Here is an 8,477-nt window from a genome sequence, read left to right as displayed (position 1 = left end):
CCCGGGAGCGGCGTCACGTGACGGGGCGGTGCAGCTGTCGGCGCCCGGCCCTCCCGAGGGTTTCGGTCTAAGTCCCGCGTCGCTCGGGCCTGGGGTCGCCCCTCGGCGGGAGGCCTCGTCCTGCAGCCCTGGCACGCTCGGGGACTTCCCGTTGTTCGCTCTAACAGGGTCCCGGCAGCCCCGTTTGCTGGATCTGCTCAAAACTAGGGTGTTCTCCCAGGCGGGGCAGAGCTGGGTGGGCGCAGGCCGCTATGCAAACAAATGAGTGGGTGATTTGGTGATTTTGGAGGGGGGAGCCCCGGCAGGGAGCCAGAAAGTATGGCCTGATAATGGTTGCTTGCCCGCCGTGGTATCCGCACCTTTAAAACAAGGATGCCCTTTGCCATTTCCTCCTCGCCTATTTCAGAGTTAGGGTGACGTCTTGACATTAACAAGCATACTTGTAAAACAAGTCAAGCGAGGATGTATGGCATAGAAGGGCAATTTGAGGCCGATTGATTTTTTGAAAGGGGGCTTCTTAAAAGCTGATGGATTCCACCTTCTGCTCTGAAACGTCTAGGCCAATCAGCATCTTTCCACCAGATACAATAAACACAATTTTCAGGCTGTCGGGTTTGGGTTTCTTCCACGTCTCTTCAATTCAAACAAATAAACCAAAACCACAAAAGGTAAAAAATAAAAGTATCTCCTAGGGGAGCTTTTTCCGTTCTAGAGCAAGTACAGAAATGTAAACTGACACCCCCCTCCCAGTAATTTTGCGGTTATGGCAAACTTGGTTCCAGCACCTAGCAAAACAGTGTGGGCTCTGACGCCTCAAATTCTCTAAAGGCATTTCCAGAGCTACACTGCAGAACTACAGTGCTCCTTCTGGGGGTTGGTTGTATGACATAATAAAGCTCTGCCTTTAAATGAATGCCCTGGTAGCTGAACTAGGGCAGACTGTCAATTTCAGAAAACTGGGGGTTCTCCGAAGCCCTAGCAGTTAGGCAGAAGGAACTAAAGATCTGCCATGTAGGAGAAAAGATGACATATGGATTGATGATCAAGTGTCTTTCCTGTGCCCCAAGCATGGAGTTGCTGATCGCTGGGAAGTTGGCCTATTGAACTTAAAAGACTTTCTGGGAGGGAGGACTTCCCTGGCAGTCCAGTGATTAAGACTCCCTTCCCCACTGCAGGGGGCATGGGTTCGATTCCTGGTTGGGGAACTAAGATCCTGCATGCCCGTGTGGTGTGGCCAGAAAGTTAAGAAAAAACTTGTTGGGGGAAGTTAAAGGCACCAACGTGGAGGACAAAGCTGGAAGCTGTGGTTCCACAAGAGTTATGGGGACTTCAGCACCACAGGTCCATTCCAGGTTTGCTTGACCAGCTCAGTGTAGCCATCATGTGTAAGAAACCGGATCTCTGGATGTTTTAAGCTTGGTATGAATTCAGGAAGGAAAGGAATGTAAGGTGGCATTCATTCCCTTATGTGGGCACTACAGATTGGTGGGCATGCCATTGGTCCCTGTGAGTTTCTGCCCTGCATCCAGCAGAATACAAGCCCATCATGAAGACTTTATGGGATGGAGGAGGGTCATATCTGTGGCTAGAGGAAGTCCTCCCTTGGTTCAGCGAGTGAACCCAGGACCAGGCGTGGGCTCTTGCAGCCCTGTTCTGACTCTGGATATACCAACTAGTCAAGAAAATTGGAAAATGTGAGTTTATTCAGGGTCGGATTCCATTTGGGGGAAATGTCATTTCTCTTCAAGAGATTCATATGGACCTTATCTCTCCATACCACATAAAAGATATTCTGTACTTGCCAGAAAGTTGGAGAGAGGCAGATGATATGGCCATTTAATTTTTTTAAAAAAGGGGGTGGGTAGTGAGTTCTACAAACCACAGACCAGTGAACTTGACATTGGGCCTGGGAAGCATTCAGGCCAGATAACTCATGAAAAACATCTGTGACCCCTCAGAAGAGGAAGCACTGACGTCAAAGACCAAGTCATGCTGGCTTAAGCATGAGATTTCAAGCTATGAAATCTATAGACTCGTAATTCAAGAAAATATGATAGAAGTAGTGTATTCGCACCTGGAAGGTATATTTACCAAAATTCTTTCAGTAATAAGTGACAGAAATCCCGGCAAACTGGTTTTTCAAAAACCGAAAAGTTCTGGGGTTGGCCCAGCAGGATCCAGGGGCCAAGTGATGTCATCAGAACTTGGTCTCTCTCCCCTTCTTGACTGCTTCCCTCTGAGCTGGGCTTCATTCTCAGATCAGGTTCTTTTTATAGAGTGGTCTTGCAACAGGCTTATGTTCTCTCAACTCAGCAGCCCCTGTGGAAAAAAAGAATTTTCTCCTTCGGTATTTCCAGCAAACGTCTCAGGATTTGGTCTGAAAGGACCAGCAGCGCTCATGGCCTCATGCCCTTAAACCAACAGCTGAGGCCAGGTGTTGGGGATTGGCCCCACCTAACTACTGGGTGGAGAGGAAGGGAAGGGTGGGTGCCCATGGGAAACTGAGGTGCTCTTGCCAGAAGAAGAGGGGTGGATTTGGGTCAGGCAACAGAAAGCAACAGGGGCTTCCCTGGTGGCGCAGTGGTTAAGAATCCGGCTGCCAACGCAGGGGACAGGGGTTCGAGCCCTGGTCCGGGAAGATCCCACGTGCGGCGGAGCAACTAAGCCCGTGTGCCACAACTACTGAGCCTATGTGCCACAATTACTGAAGCCCGCGTACCTAGAGCCCGTGCTCCACAACAAGAGAAGCCACCGCAATGAGAAGCCTGCGCACCGCAACGAAGAGTCGTCCCCACTCGCCGCAACTAGAGAAAGCCCGCGCACAGCAACAAAGACCCAGCGCAGCCAAAAATAAATAAATAAATAAATTTATTTTAAAGAAAAGGGAAAGCAACAGATACCCGGAACCAAGCATTTGCTAAGATATCTTGTGATATTGTATAATGAGCATGAAGAAAAGGTGGGAGAAATGGTATATTCATTTGATGGGTGAATCAATATTCAAAATACTTTGATTAGAGGATGAATCCAAAAAAGAACTATACAGGATAAAGCAGGCAACGTGGCTTCTCCACTTTTTTATCTGTTTAATTAGTCTCTGAGCTCCACGACAGGTAGGAACTTTGGTTTTGCTCACCCCCGTGTCTGCAGCACTTAACATGGTTCCGAGAGTAGGCGATTAAATATTTGTTGAATGAACCAACATAGGTTTAAGATAAGGATCTGGGGGGTGGAGGTGGAGGAAAAGAAGAGGACTGAGTTGTTGGAGCCAGAGCACAAGTGGGCAGGGACTTGCTTCCAGGCAACTTGGTGGATCAGGTCCTGGTAGGAGGAGCTGGGGATCACATCCCAGGTGAGCCCTCAGGACTTGGTATAGAGCTGCTATGTATAGCACATGGCCTCTGGCTCCTTAGAGAGTGACAATGTTATGGTATAAAGCGCAGGATCTTCAGAGCTGGACAGAATGAGGTCTGCAGGCTAGCTGTGCTCTGCTTCTTTGGGGCGATCACTTAACTCTGAGCCTGTTTTCTCAGCTGTACAAAGAGATCGTACCAGTTTCACAGACTGAGGATGAAGAGAGTCTATGAGGCAGCGAGGCTCCTCTCCTAGCTGTATGACCTTCAGCACACTCCTTAAACTCATTGGGCCTGTTTCTTCGTCTGAAAAAGGGGCCAACCATGGCATGTTCATTCATTCATTCAATGCATATTTATTGAGTCGCTGCATTTTGACAGTGAACGACACCAACAAAATCCCTGCCTTTCACGAGGCTTGCATTGCAGTGAGGGATAAACAATAGCATAACTAAGCGACAGAGGATGTTAGCTGACTTGTGACCAGGAGCAAAGCAGGGAGGGGCAAGTGAACTGTTGCAGGAATGGGAGAGAGGGAGAATTTTTCAATAGGCTGCCGGGGAGGAAGACGTGCTCCGAGTCAAGTCCTGAAGGGCATGAGAGAGCAAGCTTGGGACATCCAGGGGACACAGAGCCCCAAGCACAGGCCTGCTGCCGCAGCAGGCTTTACCCACAGCTGGAGGTGAGGTGGCCCAGTGAAAAGGAATTCAGGAACATCTCATACCACTTTGGGTTTTTGGACTTCCCGGGCCTTGTTCAACACCATGGGTTGTGGAGTTTCAACCTTCTGGCTTCCTGATGCAGTCAACATCACGATCTCAGTGGAAAAAGTAAGAAACCACCCAAACTCCCTTCTGAAGAAATTTCTGATTTTCCACTGTACAACCAACCGTTGGAAGTCTCTCTCTCTCTTTCTCCCACTGTTTACTTAAGGTACAGCATACAAATCATAAATGTACGTGGCTGAATTTTTACCAAGTGAACACTCATACAACCAGCACCCAGGTCAAGAAATAGAATATAACTTACACCCTAGCATCCCCACCTCAGTGGTCATCACTGCCCTGCCCTGTCTTCCTACACCAAAGATCGGTTTTGCCCAACTTCGAGCTTTTTATTCATAAAATTATACAGTATGTACTCTTTCACGTCTTGCTTTTTTTATTCAGCATCCTATGTGTGAGATGTATTTGTATTGCTGTACGTAGTGCGTACTTTCACTCTGTACCGTATACCACGATTCATTCATTCTAGCCCCAAACTACAAACGACCTAAACATCTGTGAACACTGCACTGTGTATTGTGGGAACCTTCTAGCACAAGTCTTTTGGTCCACCTTCAGCAGGTACTCCTAACAGCTGCCCTGGGCGGTTTAATCATCACATTGCTACCCCCAGCAGTGAAGTGTATGGAAGTCCCAGTTTCTCTACATGTTTGTCAGCACTTGTTTTTTACGTTAGCCGTTCTAGTGGGTGTGTAAATACGATCTCATTGTGGTTTAAGTTTGCATTTCCCTGATGACTAATGAAAAGGAGCATTTTTTTTCATGTTTTGGATATTCTTTTGTGAAGTACCTGTGTTTTGCCAATTGTCCTACTGGGTTGTCTCATTTATTTTTAATTTTTATGTATTTAAAAATGGATACATGGTTTACAAGCTCAACAAGTTACAGACCTATTCCTTGTATATTTTTCCAGGGATATTCTTTTTTGCACAAATACAGTTTTACACAATGGACTTAATATACCTCAAAGGCCACTGCACACCACAGCATTCCATTTGTATGTGTAACATACTTTATTTAATATACTGATGGCATACAGGGCGATGCAGTTTTTTGCTTCTACAAACATCCTACTGTAAATACTGAAGTGCAAACATCTTTGTGTACATGGGTGAGTCTACCTGTAGGATAAATTCCTGAGTGGGACCGCTGGATCAAAGGGTGCGTACACTTAGATCTTTGTGGTTCACATTTGCTATCTTGCTCTGCAAAGAGCTGAATAAATTACAATGGCACCAATTTGGGCTGCCTTGCCAACAGAGGATCACCAAACTTTCATCTTTGCCAACTCACGAGGTGAAAAATGCGGTCTCTTGGTACTTTAAATTTGCATTCATTCCTTTTACTTTGAATGAGGCTGAGGATCTTTCCACGTGGTTGAACAGAGGCTCCACTTTAAAAGAACTATTTCCTGGGATGAGTGGTTAGCTGGAAACTAGCTCCTGATGGGTAAACAGAACTAATCCTGAAGATGGGATGTTTCCCATCCTTGCAAGGGCCTCCAATGTTAGGTTTTTGGTTCTATGGGCCTTATGAAATCAAGGTGAGGCAAAAAACTGTGTTGAACCACAGTCTCAGAACAGGAAGAAACCTTAGAAATCAAGTCTGAGCTCATATTTTAGAGATTAAAAAAAAAAAAAAGCTGAGGTTTAGAGAGGGGAAATGACTTGCAGAAGACCACATATCAAGTCTGTTGAGAAAGAGATGAAAATCCTTAAAAGAGTTGAATTGTTTTTGTCAACTGCTCTCATCCCTGTTAAATATTTTAATGAATGATTTTACTGTGCTATTTCCTTTAGCAACAATGCAATTTTAAAGTCACAATAAACAAGCCTATACAAGTGTGGGGACAGAGAATTATGAGTCTTTTTGTGAAAGACTTTGAAATGGGTCAAAAAAAAAATTATTGGGTGCCTTCAATGGACAACTAGGTGTTGTCATGCACACCCTTGGGTTATGTGGTTCTATGGATTTTTTTCTTTGCTTTAAGCTATTTATAACTCTATAGGTTTTGGAGAATCGAAAGCAATCCAAGTGATTCTGTTACCAAGGCTGTTGCCCCAGAATCATATCCCTGACCCTCCCTCGAATGGAAACCGATTATTCTTATCTAAGTTTCAGGAGGAAGATGCAAAGAGAAAAAAAATAAGAACTGGTTAGAACCAACCAGGCCCAAGATGGCCGAAGATTTGACTTCCAGTAGACCTTGAGCCTCATTATACTCTGACTGTAATATATTAGCATATGTTAAATGACACACCCACCGGGGCCAGGAAGTTGACGACTGCCATGACAACAACCAGAAAAGCCCATATAAGGACTGAAAAGGAGAGTTGCCACAGTTCAAGGTCCAAACCGCACCCCTGTTCTCCAGTAAGTCAGCAATATTCCTCCCACTCCTTCCAATTCCCTCCTTTTAACCTCGACCTGCCAATATATTTGGGGGCTCCCCCTGAATTGGGTGGAGAAGTTGATTTGCGAACTAGATGCCCCCTTTCCATTCTTTGGCCACTAAATACAGCTGGTACTGTTCCAGTCTCAGCACTGGTTTCATCGTTGTCTGTTGCGAATCTGATCAGAAAAAGACAAGAGGTCTCGGCTGGGGCTAGGACGACGGCGCAGGTCCAGTTGACCAACTTGGTAACAATTTTTGTCCACCGACATCAGATATACAAATGAATCTTGTCTGGTAGAAGTTCAATTGACTTCCCCATTGTAGAAGAAGCCAGAAGCAGCTACTAAGCAAATTCACTGCAGCCTTCCTCACTGCACACATGTGCCTGCCTTTCGGACTCATCTCTGCACCACATGTATCACCTTACCTACTTCCTCATGAATCAGTGAGTTAATTTAAATCTGACATGTGTTTATATTTGTATGACAGTCATGATTTAAGCATTTCTTTTTTTTTTTTTTTAAAGATACTCTTTTGGGGTGAGGGATAAATTAGGAGGTTGGGATTAACATACACACTACTATATATAAAATAGATAACCAACAAGGACCTACTGTACAGCACAAGGAACTATACTCAATATTTTGTAATAACCTATAAGGGAAAAGAATCTGAAAAAGAATAGATACATATGTATATATATGTATAACTGAAATCACTGTGCTGTACACCTGAAACTAACACGATATTGTAAATCAACTATACTTCAATTTAAAAAAAAGATACTCTTATTTTGCTCATAGCAAGTATATCTTAAGCATAGCAGGCACTTGTAGTCTTGATGTTCTCCAAAGACAATCATCCTTTCTTTCAGCCTATGCAAAAAGAATTGACCACGGATTGGAGGCCTACCCCACTTTTCTTCCTTGTGGGAATAAACAGACCAGGAGATAGGAAGCTCAATGAGGGCTGACTGAATGCATAGCCCCATTGTGAATGCAGAGGTACAGTAACAAAATTTTAAGCTTTCAAAGTTCAAATTCTGATGATTAATGCACCCCTTACTTCCAAAAGCTTGGCTGGATAAGCGTTTCTGGGAGTAAGAACGGTAAATTGTGAAAAGGTGGCTTGCAGGCAGTGGGAGTCTGATAGATCCCGCAGCTGCAATGACTGTTTCTAATCAATCTTACAAGTTAGTGGGTACTTAAAGAGTTTAATAACAAACACTGAGCGCCTACTTCCCAGCCCTGCGGAAATTGTCCCAAATATTGTAGGAAATACCACTCCCACCCCCCCACCAAAAACAAACAAAACCCAACCACGTTTCCACCTTCAAAAACCTTAGGACTTAGCATCTGGAAGGAATCGCTGGAATGCCATGGTTTCCAGGTCGCTCAGAGGGGAACCAGAGCCTCAGCGAATCAGGAATCGCGCATCCAGTGGCGCTTCCCCTACTCCCCACGTGCTTTCTGGCTCCGTCGTTCCCACTCGCGCTTCTCCATTAACCCGTGTTCCGTCCTCGCACGCCGTACAGGTCACACCTAACGCTGGCTCAGAAGGGCCACCGCGGGCTCAGTAAACCCGGGCAAGAACTCCTCCCCGAGTCAAAAAGCCTAGCCGCGCGGCTTGGACCTTGCGGTAGCACGTAGCCCTCATCCTTTCTCTTCCGGACCTCAGTTTGAATGGGTGCCTTTATTTTAGCGAGGGGACCTTGCGACTAAGAGTCGCCTTTCTCTGGGAAATGTCAGTCTTTAAAGTCCTCTGTCCCAGAGGGATCCCGGCCGCTGAGTCCCGGCAAACCACCTCAAGCTCCTTTCTCCGCTGCCGGGAGCGGCGCGACCGGAACTGCGCAAACGCGGCGCCGCTGACCACGCGAGGTTCACTTCCGGGGGTCGTGCCGCCAAGCTCTCCAGGTTGGGCTCTGTCTCTCGTGTCCGCTCGGAG

This window comes from Neophocaena asiaeorientalis, unplaced genomic scaffold (assembly GCF_003031525.2).
Source record: "Neophocaena asiaeorientalis asiaeorientalis breed wild unplaced genomic scaffold, Neophocaena_asiaeorientalis_V1.1 scaffold40, whole genome shotgun sequence".
NCBI classification, from domain to species: Eukaryota; Metazoa; Chordata; class Mammalia; order Artiodactyla; family Phocoenidae; genus Neophocaena; species Neophocaena asiaeorientalis.
This window is presented reverse-complemented; position numbering follows the sequence as displayed.